The sequence below is a fragment of the Panthera pardus genome, unplaced genomic scaffold (assembly GCF_024362965.1).
Source record: "Panthera pardus isolate Hobbes unplaced genomic scaffold, ASM2436296v1 HiC_scaffold_22, whole genome shotgun sequence".
Classification (NCBI taxonomy): domain Eukaryota; kingdom Metazoa; phylum Chordata; class Mammalia; order Carnivora; family Felidae; genus Panthera; species Panthera pardus.
The window spans coordinates 3,665,802-3,683,700 of record NW_026526788.1 but is presented as its reverse complement, the minus strand read 5'-3'; the positions used below and the strand labels follow the sequence as shown (position 1 = coordinate 3,683,700).

The following is a 17,899-nucleotide window of genomic DNA, read 5'->3' as shown; positions in this document are numbered from 1 at the left end:
TCCCATATGGTTAATTTCCTGCCCAGTAACATTTTCTAAATTTATGCTGCCCTCTGCCATCTCTTCGGAAGCTGCCGTGAAACCTCGATTTGTATTTAATGAAGAAACTGTCATAAGCGGTCAAGCAATGTTTCCAAGGTCACACAGACAGCAGGGAACGGGGTGGGGGGCTGGAGTTCTGGCACCTGCCTGTTGACCTCCGCCCCTACTTCTTCCAGCTGCCTTTCCTAGCGATGTCCCTCTGCATGAGCTCTCGGTTCTCTGATTCCCTGCAGCACGCGTGTCCCATGCCACCCAATGCAGCTTCTGTTGCTCTGCGGTCTTTGGCTTTTTTTCTCTTGTTTTACTTCGGTTAATGCATTCTTCCCACCAGAGGTCCACGAGGACAGAGTCTGAGGACCTAACCAGGACCTAAGTTAGATGCCCTTGTCCAGACGGCACATTAGCTGGTCCAAACCCAGAGAAGGAGCAGGAGGGGAATAGGTGACTATCTAGCAAAGCCCTAATCCCCGCAAAGGCACGGAACCCAGTTACTGTAGGACCTAGCCCAACACTGAGCAAAAATGTGTACAAATAATGTTTCCATACTTGGTTTGTTATTATTATTCTAATTGCCCTACTACTTTAAGTTTAAATGAATTTCATGCTCACTCAAATTTCAAGTAAACTGACTACTTTTTTAAATGTTTATCCTATTTCTCAAGATGCTTGTGGGCTTCCCGAGGAGCCGTATTTTAGAATGATCGCTGTGGTCTCATGGAAAGCACCCAGGGTCCATTTCTCTCCGGGAAGACAAGACTTGAGAATGTTGGAGAACTCAGCACTGGTCTGGGGTACTAGGTACATGATCACCAGCTGCACAACTGGTTCCTAGGGTACAGGTGCCAGAAGCCCTGGATAGTAGATGCCGCCTTTCAGCTGATAGGACTTCGGGGGGGAGAGAATGCCTAGAAAAAGATAAAGTTTTAATCAAACCATGAAAACTCTTGTCCCCAATATTGGCAGTTATATCTCCTTTTAGACACTGAAGGAAACTTCTTTATCTCTTCTATGGTACTACCAAGAGTTCTTTCAACAGGATGTCATGTTGATGGATCATCGATTCAGTTTACTTATTCTGCTTCCCACCTTTATCATTCAGAGCAGATGGGCAAGGAATTGGGTCAACAGTCTTTCCTTGGCTTTCTTCTACTCTAGAACGTCCAGATCACATTCTGATTGAAGGTAAACACCAATAGTGACAACTGGTAACAGACTTGTGATAATAAATGTCCTGAATCTGTGAATCCAGAGCTCCCCAGAGGGCACCAAGCAGCTCCCTCAATCTCACTCTGAGTCGGTTTCTCTGTGATTCTGTTCCATAAACCCATCCCCTCTAAGGGTCATTACATTCCTATGTAAACACTTGATTCTGGAAGATTATAAGGTATCTCCATTTGTTCCTTGCCTACAACTGATTCTTCTCTCCCTCTCTCTCTGCCTCCCTCCCTCTCTCCTTCCCTCCCTTCTTCCTTCCTTCCTTCTTTCCTTCCTTCCTGGCTTGTCGGTGTCCCCTCAGTTTCCAGTAATGCTCTCATTCTCTACATCTCATCCTCTATATAAGGTTTGCTCTTCCGGCCGATGAGGCACTGAATTTTGAATCAGGAAAATTTGGTTTCAAATGCCAGCTTGCCACTTGCCAGCTAGTGAACCTGGCCAAGTCACTTCACATCTTTGAGTCTTGATTTCCTTGTCCGTAGAGCAAAGTTCACAAATATATTCCTGAGAATGCATTAACCCCAATGACATAATAAATGGGAGCACCTTTAAAACTTATAAAATGATATGCAAATGGGACAGACCAATAGTTTTATGATGCCTTGTCTTTCACGGATCCTTAGTAGCAACAGAGTATTTGTGAGGGTCCAGGGTTCGATACTGTGTGGGGTGGGTGGGATGTGAAATGTCCCCCTTCTTGTGGTTTTTCTCCCTCACTTGAACTACTTAATCTGTAAATTTTACCTTCCTCGATTATATTCATTTCTGTGAGCTATCCCAAATCTTTTGTAGATTGAGAGCAATAAATTACTTAAGAAATAAATAATTAATAAAACAAATGCAATTCATTAATCCATTTAAGGCACAATCCCTGCTTGTAAGCGGTGTATGTCACAATGGGAAGACACAAAAATCCTTTGGAATTCATCTAACAGCACCAGGGACATTTTTAAAGCCCTGGATAAGTGGGGGAGATGGCAGGTGGCCAGGGTGGAGGTGAGCGAGGTCCTCTGGGGCCGGGGAAGCGGGGAAAGGCTTTGGAGAGCTGCAGGCGCTCAACGTAAGCCTTGAAGTCAATGAAGAAGGGTGAAGAGAGCCTTCGGGGCTAGGGGAGATGATGAGCAAAGTTGTGAACACAGGAGGAGGGAGAGGGTGTTCGGGAGGAAGTCAGCAAGGTGAAAAGCAAGACAGGGAGATGGCTTTCCAGAGTCTGTGATCCTCATACAATGGAACGCACACCCTGCTGGCTCTCATCTAGCGACACACGCCCATTTGCACGACGTACGATCCATGGAGCTCCAAGACAAGCCACTGGAGTCAGAGTTAGTGGGTTTCCGTGCCAGCTCTGCAAGCCCACAAAACATCTCTGAGCTTCTTCGGAGTAACAGCACATCAGAATGTAACACGAGGAACTTGTTACCCCTGAGCAAGTCTGAAGGTTTGAAATACTCTTATTTCATTAGAAATCACTTGTACCAATATTTCTTGCATGGTAAGATTAGGGATGGGGTGATGATTAGTACTGGGATAACTGGGAGGGCATCCGTACCCTCATTGAGAGGGGGGCACCCAAATAACAGCACCCACAGCGTCGTCCCAAATGGAGGAGGGGAAATGGTGAGATTTTCTTCCCAGAACCTAAAGCTATGGTTCAATATTTCAAGACTCCCCTTAACGAAAAGCATTAATACGTCCAGGTCTGGACTGTACCTATGAAGGTAAAAAAATCTAAAGACACACCCTTGCCCTTGGAAAACAAATACGCAGCCTGTATTCGGAATATTGGGCCACATAAAAATAAGGGTTATGGAGAAGGAGGAAGAAACAGGAGGCCCTTGCTGGTTCCAAAGCAGCCTGTCCCAGGACCTCTGACTTGGCTGGTGGGCTTGGCTGGCACCTGTGATGCCACATTTGGTTTGTGCAGCTCCGGGTCTGTGATTCTGAAGCTTGTGCACCTGAGATTGGTTGGGTTTTCAGCTTCCCTTCCTGCTTCCCGTCCTCCGGTTCTGCAGGCCGACCTTGATCCCTGCCTCACGCCCTCTGTTCCAGCCAGATCCTGAGAAACATAGGAGGTGAATCACCCCTTCAAATGATGTGACATTGTTTCAAGGGACCTTTTATTAGGTGAAGCATCTCATGAGTGATAGGAAAGCCCATGTGAGTAACCTTTTGCCAGTCTATAGTCGTACATGCAAAGCTGAGTTCTTCTCTTTGATAGGAACACATGTGCCTTGCCAAGTGGCCGTCACATCGTGAAGGCTCCACAGGGCCAGCTGATTGTTTAGTTGTTCCTGATTTTCCAATCACTGCCGGCCTACTGTGCCTCTGTGGTAAACCCTCAACCCTGACTCACCCACGCCTGGCCAGCTTCTCTGTCTCTTACCTGTAGTCTCCGCTAAACGATAGCACGTTTTACACGGAAGAAAGAGGAGACTTTCAAGTTCACCAGCCCAAATCCAAGTGTGAACATTCTAAAGTGAGGAAAAATTAAAAAAAAATCTTTTACTCTTCCTCTTGATCTCAAATAGTTGACAAAGTGGAGTGCAGTTTATATACACATAGAAACATATCTAAGTTTAAAGCGGACATGATGATTTTGATACATGTGTAGATATTGCAAGATGATCACCACAATAATGTTAATTACCATCTCTATCTTCTCATATAATTATCATTTTGCATGTGTGGTGATACCATTTAAGACCTTGACAACTTTCAAGTACATAATACAGTATCCTTTAAAAAAATTTTTTTTTAATGTTTATTTATGAAACAGAGAGACAGAGTGCGAGCAGGGAGGGGCAGAGAGAGAGAGGGAGACACAGAATCCGAAGCAGGGTCCAGGCTCTGAGCTGTCAGCACAGAGCCCAACACTGGGCTCGGACCAAGAGATCATGACCTGAGCCAGAAGTCCGCCGCTTAATGGACTGAGCCACCCACGTGACCCCCGTATTGTTAATTACAGTCACTATGTTAAAATTTTAGATTCCCAGAATTTGTTTATCTTCTAGGTAAAAGTTTGTACCTTTGGACCAACATCTCCCCACTCCCCCCCACACCCCAAACCCCTGGCAGCCACCATTCTACTCTATATCTCTATGAGCTCGACTTTTCTAGATTCCACTATATGCCTTTCTCTTCCCGACTTATTTCACTTAGCATAATGCCCTCAAGGTCCAACTGGATTGTTTCAAAAGGCAGGAGTGGGTCCTTTGAAGATGGGATGCTACATCCAAGGCATTCTTTTGTGAGTTCTCAGCAGGGGCCCAAAGGAGCAAACTGACAAAGAAAGTTACCCATTTTCCTGCAGCAGATTCAGGGAGGAAGGAATATGCTCTGTTAAAGCCTTGCTGAGTCACTGGGCAGCTGATCTATTAGCAGCCATTAGCCAGCCCACAGTCGTCAGAAAACAAGTACAATTGTGCAAGCTTTACAGAAGAGACCTTACAAATTGGGGTTGGCAGCCGAACTGACAGATCCAGGACTGTTATTAAACAGACGAGAACCTTTTGCCTGCTGACTATTTTGGAGACTTAAACCCAGCAACAGGATTGTTTACACCCCCCCCCCCAAAAAAAAACGTTTGGTCACCATGGACAGGTCACACAAGACTCCTTTAAATTAATCTCTGTTTGCTCCTCATATGAGATTATGTAGTCACATTCATTCACTAAGCGGCTAGATGGTACTATTTAGTCCCGATTTCACTGGGCCTCTTTAAGAAGCAAACTGTCTACTCATAAGGCTATGTTAGTACATGGTGACTCTTCTGTGCGTTATGCCAAGACATGGGTGGCAATGGAAGACACGGGACTGGGAACTTAGCTGAGCACAAATGGCCTGGGAGGATGAGAACAGGACATCTTTCAATTCAGGAGAAGAAAATGAGAAACCATAAAGCCAGCCGGGGAGATACAAGGTGTTCGTCAGTCGTTCGGGAATGTAAAGAACTTTTACATCTCCGTTCTTCGGACACTGGTGGCCGCTTTATTGATGCTTACTTGTCATCGCATCTGCAGCCACTGGGCCTAGGTCAGGTTGTAGGTAAGGATTCCTGGAAGGGGGATGGGCTTTGCTGGCCATTAGTCAGTTAGATGTCTGGCTCATCCTACTTCTACTTTGGTTCCCCACTCCCTCAAGGTCAGGTTTTCCTGTCCAGTCACTATGTCCCTGAAACTCTAGCCTGGTACCTGTCTGGGCACCTGTCTAAACCCCAGCTCCTTCATGATGGAGTCTCCTGATGTCTACTTCAGTCTTCCCAAGTGAAGGTACTCTGCTAGCCCCTGGGTTTCTCTCCCATGAACTCCAGATCTCTCTGTCACTCTTGGCTGTATATTCACATTCTTGACCATCTGCTCGGAGCCTGGCATTGTTCTAGGCACTAGGAATACAGTGGCGAACTATAAACTATACGGCCAAGGTTCATGCTGGCATGGAGGTGAATTTACACACTATCTAGGGCAGGATGGTAGGGTATGGGAGACAGAAAATAAACAAGCAAACAAATTTACGTGGGGTGATTTCAGATAGCGACAAGTGTTAGGAAACAAAGAAATGTAGGATAGGATGATTCGAGAGAGAGTAACCGGGGTGGGGATATTGTGGTTCAGATCAGCGACAGGGGAGGTCAGATCAGGTACCACCAAGGAGGCCGTGGTCACAGTGAGACACCGTGGGAAGGAAGCCAGCTTTGGGAACACCCGAAGGGAGAGAGAGGAGCAAGGGTCCACAGGCAAGAATGAGCTTAAGTTGCTCTAGGAAGATGTGGGTGGAACGTAGGGACAGGAAGGTATTCAATAGGAACGTGATAGCAGGCGAGGTGAGAGGCAGAGCCTATGGTGTGGGACCCGGGTGGCCAAGGTAAGGAGCCTGAATCCTGGTCTGAATGCTGTGGTAGATCATGCCATGGAGGGATTTTCTGCAGGGAAGTGACATGATTTGCTCTGCATTTGTAAAAGATCATTTGGTCTGCCTTAGAAGGTAGGGGTCATAGAAGGACATGAGTGTAGAGAGAACAGTTAGAAGCCTGTGTCTAATCTAAGCGAGAAATTCTGGTAGTGTGGCTTGGGTTAGAAAGTACAGGGACGTGGAGAGAAGCTAACACAGCAGAGATTTGTCTTGGAGGTAAAGCTAGCAGGTTGTGCCAATGGATTGGATGTGAGTGTAAGGGAGGGAATGTAATTAAGGATGATGCCCAGATTTTTCTTGAGTGTCTGGGTGCCTGATGGTACCTTTTACTGAGTGACATCTGTGGGGGAGAGAAACGCCAAGGGCAGGTTCTGGGGCCATGCTCTTTGGTCATCCTTCTTAGACAGCCAAGTGAGGTGATGTATCAGGTCGGCAGTTCAGTGGAGAAGATAGGAATGGAAATGTCTAAGTACATGGATTGTTCGGGATGGGTAATTCCTATAACCATTCATTCATTCATTCGCCCTTCATTCATTCATTCATTCATTCAACAGTCCCTATTCTAGGCACTGGGGTTACAGCAGTGAACAAAACCGAAGTCTGTGCCCTCAAGGTGCTAATGTTCTAGCAGGAAAAGAAGGATAACAAACAAATACGTGATTATAGTATGTGTCAGGAAAAAGAGCAGGAACGACAGAGATAGGGATGGGGGTTGGGGGTAGGGGAGCAAATGTGGCCTCAGTGGTTGAGGAAGTCAGCCTTGAAAGGCAAAGTTCTGAAAGCAAGAGTGACCCGGGGAACGGCTCACAGAGGAGCGTGCCTGGGTAAGTCAAGGAACAGGGACGAAAATCAAAGATAAAAGCCACTGCTTCGGTCCTCATGGAGCTGACAGTCAGCTAGGCTGACAGACAAGAGGACAGACAATTTCCGAAGGAAAATAAAACCAGTCTAGCTCTTCCTTATAGTCTGTGGCCTTCAGAAGCTTCCTGAACACTTTTAAATTAGAAGCGATAACAGAAAGAAGCATGTCTGTGCTGTGAAAAGGAATAGTATTTGTACATAAACGCCTTCTATCTCTTCCATTATTGCCGCAACTTAGTTTAAAGGTTTGTGACCTCATCTTCGCACCTGCAGAGGTGTGTCGCAGTTCCTGTGCCTCCAAGCTTCTGTGAGATGAAGTGAAGGTATTTGCTGGGGGTGGGGGGGAAGGGGTCTGCACATGGGCTGGTAGGGGAGAGGCAGCAGCAGAGGTGGCTGTCCAAGAAAGGGTGAGTGTTCATCAGATGGCATCCAACCGTCCACCTGAGCTGGCTCAGAACTCTAAACTCAGGGACTTGAGGATTGTAGGTTGGCAATGGGGAGAGGGTGGGCAAGGAAGGGGGCGTGGGTAGGCACAGGGAGGGAGGGGTTTGCTGGGGGAGGGTGGGCGTAGGAAGGAAGGGTCTGGATGAGGGAAGGGGTGTGGGTGGGCAAAGGGAGGGAGGGGCTGGATGAGCGAAGGGGTGTGGATGGGCACAGGGAGGGAGGGGCTGGGGGAGGGAGGGGACAGGTGAGGGTGGGTGTGAGTCCTCTCAGCCCCAACCCTCCCGATGGGACTTGGGCTAACCAAAGCCTTCCCTTCCATCACCGCTGTCAGCCTAGGGTCAAGGTGTAGCTCGTGACCATCAACAAACTGAGCAACCCAATGGCTCTTGTACCCTGGCTAGACTCACTCCCTAGCCCGTGATGGGACTCTTGCCCCACAGGCTGCTTGCCAACTCCACCTCTGGGTGTGAGGAGTGGGTCCTAAAGCCCCCACCTTTGGATGTGCCAGGAACTCCCCTGCAGAAGGGCAGTCTGCGTTCGCTGACGTGTAGCTGTGGACGGACCAATTCCTCCAGCGAAGAAGCGAACAATGAAACAGAATTTTTACATCTTTTTGGCCTGGGCTTGAGCACTGTCTGTCCCCCATTCCTGAGGACGTGGCTGGGATGCCTGCCCTGGTCACCAAGCAGGGCTCAGGGAGACGCAGGGCTTAGGGCACCAGCCCCCCCTGTGCTAGCCTGGGCCTATGGACTCATGGTTGCCTCAACTTGCTGCTTCCGCGGGCAGTCCCCGCTGGGGACTGGGTGACAACAAAGACCTGGGGCCAGCCAGCCAGCCTGGGTTTGATCCTGGCCCTGTCCCTGTCAGCCACGCGACCTTGGACCAGTCATCTTCTTTAAGGGTTTGTTTCTTCATCTGTAAAACTGGAGAGAAGAATAACTCCATCCGTGTCCTCGTAAGGCATAAGCTACTACGTCTGCAATTATTAGATCTGTACTTGTCATGCATTGGATGCTCGAAATGAAGTGTTGTAATTAATGGCCAGTTATTAATGGCCTTTTGTCGTGCAGATGTCTGCCCCAGCTGTGTTTAATGAGCCCCCTAATTTTTTTCAAATGCTAATAATACATTTTATTTAACCTACTATGTCCAAAATATTATAGTGTAACATGATATATTTAGTGGGCTAATACATACATAAAATTTACCCCGTTAACTATTACAGCAATGGCATCGAGTACATCTCCGGTGTTGTGCAACCAACACAACTCTCCAGCCCGTAGACTGTTCTTCGTCTTCCCCCACCGGAAAAAAGCTTCTGGAGTCGTCCTGTCATCCTTACGCAGGGGCCATGCTAACTTTCTCTGTACCGTTTTCAAAGGACGTGCTGCCCGAGGGAACGCCACAGCGTGACGTTTTCAAGGGATTCGCTGGTGGTCTGAAAGTGACCAACATGTGTGCAATCTTACGAACTAAGGTTAACAAAGTAAACCTAACACGAGTTTTTCACACCAAAAAAAATCTTCAGAAACTCCGCATCTGGCGGCGTGAACCTTGCACGCACAGCTTCCCGAGACAACTCAAGCTGGAACATTTTCATTTTTACCGGCCCCGTAAGCTGGTCTATCACCCATGTGCCTTCTCATAGAGTATATTCCTGACTGATTGGAGGCACCGCGTCAATAGATTCTTCCCAAACATATTCTTTCCGCAGATCCGAGACCTGAGTCCTCTGTGGAGACATTTTTAACTGTCTATTATAGACATGGTCATTCAATTCCAGATCAGAGTTAAAAAAAGGCTACACTTGTTTTCAATTCTTTCTGTGCCACATGACTATTTTAAATTTGGCTCAGGATAGAAAAGGATGCCTGAGACAGGATTTGGGGATCAAGTCCCACCCAGGGCTCGCCTCTGGGTGCATAACCCCACCTCCCTCGAAGCTGGCTGTGGCCATGTGACTTGCTGTGGCTGAAGGCATATGAGCAGAAGTGACCTTGCCCCAGTCAACTCTGAAACTCTGCGTGAAGCTGGTGGTCATGAAATGATGGAGCCCCCATCAGCCTGGGTCCCTTAGCAATTACGAAGAGCAGAAGCCCCTGCTATTCGGTGCTGGACATGTAGTAGAAGTAGAAATCGACTTCTGTGGCTTTGAACCCCTGAGATCTGGGGATTAGTCATTACAGCAGCCTGCACAATCCTAGCCCGACTAATATAGGTTCTAAGTAAGAAACATGAAAAATTTGCTGAATCACCAAAGGCTTTCTTCCCTTCCTCCCGTAGCTCCAAACTTCCCCCCTAATTGTACCACCGCCAACTAAAAAACGTCTGGAAAAAAACGTGTTGGGCACAGTTCTAATGTGACTAGTTCTTGTGTTTCCCCACTCAGATATACTGATGGAATGAGCCTGTAAAGCTGACTATTTTGAACTTATGATCCTTCAAGGTACCATAGTTCTTAGCGGGTGGCAGTGTCCGAAAACCTGTCTCTGGATCTTGTTCAAGCCATTCCCATGTCATTCTCACTTGACAGAGGTATTTTGAGGCTGAAGAATGATGTGCTTCATTTTCGGGGTTGGGTGGGGGTGGGGGTTAGAGGAAGCCCAGTCTCCTTTCTCATTTGAAATGGCAAGCTAGACCCTTTCCAAAGGTGAAGCCGTGAGCAGAGGGAGGGCTTTGGGGGATTCCATCCACTCAGAAAAGAGGGAAAGAGAACCTTTGGCAAACCGGAAACAGACACACAAAATAGTCTGCGTTCAGCTCTCGGAGGTGCACGGCACTCACGCATGCAAGGCTTGTCCTTTGCACGCCTGGCTTTCTGCTCTCCAAAGTGCTCTTGCGCCATAAGGAACAGGAGCTCTGTCTCTTCGTGTGCCAGCTTGGAGAGCCAGGACCTAACTGCAAATAATGTAGCACGTGTGCAGGACTCTTAGACGCTTCATGTGAGCCCCAGGCTTCCTTAGCTGAGTTTCCAGAAGAAAGAGCTTGGGACCCAGCTAGGCGGCACTGGACTTAGCCCAAAGTTGATGGCGCAAGGCGCAAGGCTGGGGGGCGGGGGTGGGGGGAGGGGGGTAAGGGGGCGGGGGGGGGAGGGGGGAAAGGGTGGGGAGGGGAGGAAGCAGTTTGCTTTTCTCCTCTCATTCTGCAAGACAGGACCACAGCTTCCCTTATCCTTTATGAGGAGATAAGAAGAGAAGAGAAGAAGGAGATGAGAAGACTGGAATTTACATCAGTTCACAAATTCATCGCCCAGCGTACAAAGAGAAGCCATGCATGGGAAGCACTTCTGTTCTCGGGAACCTCCATGGCTCCGTGAGCGTGAGCACAACACAGGAGGGCAAGAGCTCCCTCGCGTGAAAAACAGTTGCAGCCAAAAGCCGTCCTGGCTTGGCTGAGAATCCTATTACAAGCCCAAGACCCTACCCTATCGTGTAAGCAGACTAAACATTTACTCGTGCATTCGACCAACACTTCAGCACCCACTTGTGTGTGCCAAGGTGAGAACAAGGTACTGAACAAGAGACGTTTTCTGCCTTCAAGAAATTCAATCTTGTGGAAGATAAATGCAGGCGAATAGAAAATTGCAAGATAGCGAGGTTAAAAGCAAGTGATGGGCCGTCAAAGAAAGGACAGCAATTCTGAGTCACAGGAAATGACACAACTCTTCTGTTGTATAATTTAAAGAATTCTGAGCATGTTCATAGAATCCACGAGGTTAAATGATACCCTTTCACAAATATGACGTACAGGCCTCTACTTTTCATGGATTATTACTTATGCATTCATTAAGATATTCATGAAAACAATGAAACAGTGTTTTAAGAGCAGATGCCGGAATGGGTTTTCGGGGTTCAGAGCTGTGGTCTGCTTTATGCCAGTGACATCAGCTCCCTATTAGTCGACACTATTCAACAATCCGCCCAAGGCAGGCGGCTTCAATCAGGGTTCTGGAACAACGTGCTGTGGGCTCGTGTGGGGATTAGCGGAAGTGGAACCTTAAATTGGGGAGGGTGACTGCCAAGCGGGACTGGCCACGCACCCCAAACCACCTTGGATGGTCATATCTTTGAGTCTCCATTTGCCTTTTGGGAGCCAGGTGAGTGCTGGCTGGACAAAAGAACTCCCCTCCCCACCTAAGGGTGCTGTAAGCAAAGCTCTGTCCAGGCGTCCTGACCCCTCGATTCGTTCTCCAAAATGCCTGCAGTGAAAGCCAGTGTTTCCCCAACCTTCTCCAGCCAGGGGCAGGGCGTCCTTCCGGGGTCCTGGTTTCTCCAGGATTCGCTTCGTGACTCCTTGGTCCCTGGGTGCTGTGGGCAGTGCCTGACGGTGGGTTTTCCTACTTTCTCAAACCCAAGAGTGTCGCCGTGATCTGAAAGCTGTTCTAGAAACCTTGTCCTTTTCTCCTTCACTAGTGTGTGGCAAAGTATTTCTGCAGCCGTCTTAAACTTTTACTGACAAAACACTTTGGCCTCATTTCTACTAGCTTGTCCTTAAAGCACCTTTGGGAGGCGACTCAATATTGTTCCTTATGCAACACGGAAGTAGCCTGCCTTAGGACTTAGCGCTTGGCTCTAGGTAGGTGACCGTGTGAAGGCTAACGCAGGGAGCAGGAGAACACAGAATGCTGAATTTCTTTTCTCTTCCAGGGTTTCAAATCTAGTTTGGGAAACCAAATGTTTGCAAATTATAAAAAGACAAAACAAAAACAAAAACAAAAACAATTTCACCTCACGAGTAAATGAATAGTCCTCTCTGTGCCCACTGCCCTCACTGGGACCCTCAGACATGGGACCGATATTCTGATTACGTGGCAATGTTGTGCTCGTCTGTCTTCTTATGGAGGTCAGCTCGCTGAGGCTAGGAACCACGTCTTTTCAACTTTGCATCCCCAGTGCCTGTCCTGGTGACTGTTATGTGCTCGGTGTTCTAGAAGTATCTATTGGATCCTGAATTTGTTGAGTGCTACTGTGGTGGGATCTACTTCTTCACAGTGACTGTAGTCACCAAAAGTTTTGTAAAAGTTTTCATCCAGTTACTTAACCATTCAGAAGTCTGTTGCACATTGCTGGGGCGCCTGGGTGGCTCAGTCGGTTGAGCGTCCGACTTCGGCTCAGGTCATGATCTCGCGGTCTGTGAGTTCGAGCCCCGCGTCGGGCTCTGTGCTGACAGCTTAGAGCCTGGAGCCTGCTTCGGATTCTGTATCTCCCTCTCTTTTTGCCCCTCCCCTGCTCACACTCTGTCGCTTTGTCTCTGTCTCTGTCTCTCTCTTTCTCTCTCAAAAGTAAATAAATATTTACCAAAATTTAAGAAGTCTGTTGCACATTGTTGACGACAAAGAATAATGTGACAATCACAGTGTTAATATTAGCCGGCAACTCCCCAGGCTCCAGGAAGTATCACTTGAACACTGCTCAGGGTAATAGAATGGCCAGGACAGTTTTGTTCATCAACCATTGGGTGGTCTATATATTGTGTGTGTGTGTGTATGTGAATGTGCACACATGCATGGACACTCACATAGAGATTTATATGTGTGAATATAAATTTATGTACGTATATACACTCACACGTATACCCCTGTATGACGTGATTTGAGGAAATACGGAGACAGCCTCTATGAAAACTAGATTTTCCTGTTACCTCCCCCTAGCCAAGGGTGAACATGAGGAAAAGAAGGGCTCAGGAGGAAGAGAAGGGCTAACAGTGTCAGGAAACAGGTGCTTGAGAGCCAGGGTGGCATCCCGGGAGAGGAGACCAGGAAGAAGATTCCAGAGCGGAGTGCCAAGCTATGATCCCTCGCCCCGGATTCCAGAGACCCGATGGCAGGGGTTGACAGTGATCCCGTATGCTTAGAGGACCCTGGACGAAGAGGGTCCGAGAGGCTGACCTGTGTGGGTGGCTGAGCGGGTTCGGTAAGCCCCAGGGTGCACCCACCACCTGCTCCAGCTGCTAGGTCAGAAGCACCGACAGCCTTGCGGGTCTGGGCTCCTTGCGAGTGTCTACAGAGCCGTCGAAAGCACGTTTGGAGTTTGACGGAACCTCCCTCAGTGCAGACGCCAGCTGTGCCCTCCGACAGTTGGGAATTAACCCTGACTGTCCCCCGTTTTAAAATGGACCTACTGCTCGACCTCATCGGTTATTGGCAGAATTCAAAAACAGGACACTCAATACGGTGCCTGCCACATAGGAAAAATGTAGGACAGGATAAATCATATGAAAAGCTATCACTGAAGGGGAGGCGGGTCATCGGAAGATATCTGGACGCTCACTGTAAACAGCTGAGATGGGGCTACGCTGGGCCAGCCAGGAAGTCCTGGGAGATGCTGTTTCACGCCGATTCACAAAGACTCCCGGAAAGCATAAAGTCCTCCGTTTCAGCAGGTATGTGAACCGTCGTTTGAAAGCACTTTTCCTGAGAGCTGGTCTTGATTAAAAAGGGGAAGAGAAATGAGAGAGGATGAGGGTAATTGGATGGGGGTGATATCATGGGAGGAACTGCAAGTTACCAGATGTAAAGGGCTGTCAGAAGAAAAGGCGGGCTGCGAATAAGCTCCTCCCATTCCCCCATGGTGCTTCGAGGCACAGACCCGGCCGGACTTGGGCTGTTCTCCTGTCCTGTCCCATTTGACCATGAGTAGACATGACCAACAGTCATGATTCGCTTTTGCTAGGTCATCAATTCCTCGACGGCACAGTTAAATCCAATCCTTCCTTTCTTTCTCTGCTCCCCAGATGTTATTCAGAATACCTCCATTCTCCCTAATTTTCTTTTTCCGTGTTGGAATTAGGACTGAATAGATGGAATGAAACCAACTTGAATCTCCGTCAACTCGGGAGTCAAATCTTAGGATGTTTTCTTAGAGACCGTAATGAAAAAGCCAAACTTCTCGAAAGACAGTTATTCTTGGGGTATTTCTGATTTATCTGGAGCCAGAGAATTGAAGACATTTATAAAAGGCAGATTTCTATGGAAAAAAAAAGATTTTTTTTTTTTTAATCATCCCTTTACCTGAGAGCCAGATTGTGTTTAGAATGTGCAAATTGGAAGCAGATTGAGTAAGTGCTGCTTATGGCTTGGGCCTTTTGAAGTTGAGAAAAAGCCCAAATATGAACCAATGGATTTGTCTGCTCTTAGGAGGCTTATCTGTCATGAGCTATTATCTTCTACTGTAGTAACAAACACGCCTTGCCTACCGAAGAGAGAGGTATGGAGTTCTGTAAACTACCAAGAGGATATTCACTCGGGCAACATATCCAACATATGTACTAAGAGGAACCAGTTCCCTGAGATCATAATGCATTATCTGTGCTAACCAAGCTTGGAAAAATACCAGATTAAGTGAAATAAACTCAGTTTCTTTTCCTTGGGAATTTTCAGTCTTTTATCTAAACTTAACACACATAGTTAAGCTTCCTTCACTGTGATTTTTCAAGGGCGAGGAATGGCTATGTAGCATTTCCTGAACTTACTTGACCACAGAGTCTTTTCGCAAGTTGGGAAATTTTGCACAAAAGTTACTCATCAGTCTAGTGATGACGGTTAATGCATGGGAGCTACTTAAAATAGTAATACATTTACTAGCATTCTAGAATCTTTTGCCTTCAACTCCGTGGGAGACAAAAACTCATCGCTACCTCTAGCAAAATTAACTGCCACTTCTGGGAGCCGATGGAACATAAAACCTGCATGATTTCTGGTAGAAGATATAGAAATAACACATAAAAACAACTCTTTTTGGGTCTGGTCTGTGGATGGGATGCGTAGGACCCCACCCCAGAGCAATAGTTTTTCTCCGTTGATCTCAGCCTGTAGAGACACATGATAGCCTGCAATCCAAAAGGTAATAATTTCCATTACATTGATTAACGTTCATTTACATCCAAAAGGAGAAATGCAGGATGATACAGATTCCTGACTCAAGACTAGAAGCCTCCAGCAGGACGCCTGCGCGGCTCAGTCGGTTAAGCATCTGACTTCGGCTCAGGTCATGATCTTGCAGTGCGTCAGGTCGAGCCCTGTGTCGGGCTCTGTGCTGACAGCCCAGAGCCTGAAGCTTGCTTTGGATTTTATGTTTCCCTCTCTCTCTGCCTCTCCCCGACTTGTGCTCCATCTCTCTCTCTCTCTCCCAAATAAATAAAATATTAAAAACATTTTAACAAAAGACTGTAAGCCTCCAAGATGATGTGCTTTTGGGTGCTCTTGCCCAAAGATTTAGAGACACTTCGATCACCAGCATATATTGCAAAACAGTGAACACAGGTAACCTGTGCATGCTCACACACTGTTCCAGGCTCTGATGAAGATGAGAAAAGCAAAACCCAGATATGCTTCCCATTGGAACAGGAAGAGTTGGGGTATGAAGCTTAGTACTTCTGATTCTCGCTTCACTGAAAGTAGAGCTTTTTCACTTACAGTCAGCTCACCACAAGTTAGAGACTTCCGTAAAGTAAGACAATTAGAGTATGTCTCTTAATTTCCTGCTCATTGGACCACTTTGCTGCAACTCGATGGGCATTTTCCTAGGCAGCCTCTCAATCTCATGCATAGTAAAGGCTGCTGGAGGGAAAAACAAAGAGATAAAAGTTTGCTCTTGAAGAGAACCAAATCGAGAAATAAATTATATGGAGGCACTTATGTTGTTCTGGGGGGGGGGGTGATTAAATAACACAAGAGAAATACAAATAAATTACTGGTATGGAGAACAGAGAGATTATTTCACCTGTGGAAGCTGAGTTCGTCTTTGAACATTGGGTGGAATTTTAAGATACGAAGGAAGAAGTTGTTGCTTTACCGGCCTCTAGCGTAGGACTGGGGTTAGAAGAAGGACATCACTCGTGACTGACCAAACCAGCCCGACAGACAAAGGGGGCTCCGGTGACAATCCTCAGGCACCGAAATGGAAAAAAGAGAGCTGGGGAGGGAGGTAACAAACTTGAAATCGCGGAACTGGATCCCAAACTACAAGCTGCTCGGGACCGATGAGGCCCAGGGGACGAGCACGTAGCAGGCTGAGTGGACAAAGAGAGAAGACAGCCTGGCATAATTCTGATGGCTTGCTTGGAGTTCCTGGTTTGGTCTTAACTTTAAGGACCTGGCTGCATTCTTCCCTGCCTCTACGGCACCTTGAAGGTGCCACAGGGAAGCGACAGGGCGAAGGCAGAGTGAGGAGAGGAAAGGCCGAAGGCCTGGAGACCGCCTGTGTATTCAGGGATAGGTGAGTAACACACTGGGCTCAGTCCCCCTCTGCTCTAGGGACAATCTGGATATGCCTCTGAGTGAAAACGGTGAAAGGACAGAGCAGAACCCAGTCTCTGCGGAGGGGACGACCCTCTCAGAGGTCAGGCCACTCCTCTTATGAGCCGAGCAACCCCAAATGCCTCCTCCCAAGTGAGTCTTCTCCGGAAGAAGCTGTCCCTGTCATGCAGTGAATGACCTTGACACGTGGATGCTGAATCATTTCAAAAATGGAATGCTATTTTTAAGGACACGAAGGGCTGGTCCTGAGGGAAATTAAGGATGGGAGGCCTGGTAGAACCATCCAGATAGCCATGTAGGAAAGTTATGAACGATGGACCCCACCAAAAATACTAGTCACTCCACAGGATAACCTTCTATTGATATTTAGTCTGACAAGAGGGCAGAGAAGAATCGAAAGAGGGAGTTGTAATAAAGGGCTTTCAGGCTTACGACATCAGACAGGGAGGAAAGACGTTCCTAGTGCCCCTCAAAATACGGCACGCCGCCAGCTTTGGGACAGACGCTGGCCCCCCGCAGCACTCAGCATATTAGTGCCGAGTGCATGGGGCTCTGGACATGGGCAGGGGAAGTTGGCGATAATCAGAGTTCGGCTAATGTTGTCTTTGAGTCATTGCTGCTGCTACCGAGCTGAGTCACAGCCCTGAACGAAGCGTGGGGCTGACGAGGACCAGCGTCACAGCAGACCTTCTAGCCAGCGCTGACTCAGGAACGGTGCCCCTCCACCCACCCAGGGGAGCCTGGGACCTCTGAGCTGCAGTTTCCTCTTTGTTCTGCCTTAGTTGAGGTGACTTTGACTGAGTGTGTGTGTTCAGGGAGAACAGAACATCGTCAGTAAGCCCAGGTTCTAATGACGCTCCCCGGGACAGGTTATCAAATGGCAACATCAGGCTTCCTAAGGAAGGAAGTCGGGATCAGAACAGGACATGGGCCCCCAGAGCCCGCACTGGGCTTGCCAGCCAAGAGCAATGTTCTGTGTCTCTGGGGTCAGCTTTTCCTGATGGCTTGTATCCCATTTAGAAATGCGTTTCGGTCCTGTCCCAGCTAAGAGACATTATCATCAAGCAGCCTAAGCAACAAGGCCACCCAGATACTTCGTGTCTCTGAGGTTCGTTAATAAAGGAAAGCCAGGAAAATCAGCATATGGCTGGGACATCTGGCTGCCACCGTGGG

General features: G+C 47.8%; 1 pseudogene; it reads right to left on the bottom strand.

Annotated features, from left to right (window-relative positions):
* Positions 1-8,778: 8,778 nt before the first annotated feature.
* On the bottom strand, positions 8,779-8,871 carry LOC128772589 (U6 spliceosomal RNA; annotated as a pseudogene).
* Between the last annotated feature and the right edge of the window lie 9,028 nt (positions 8,872-17,899).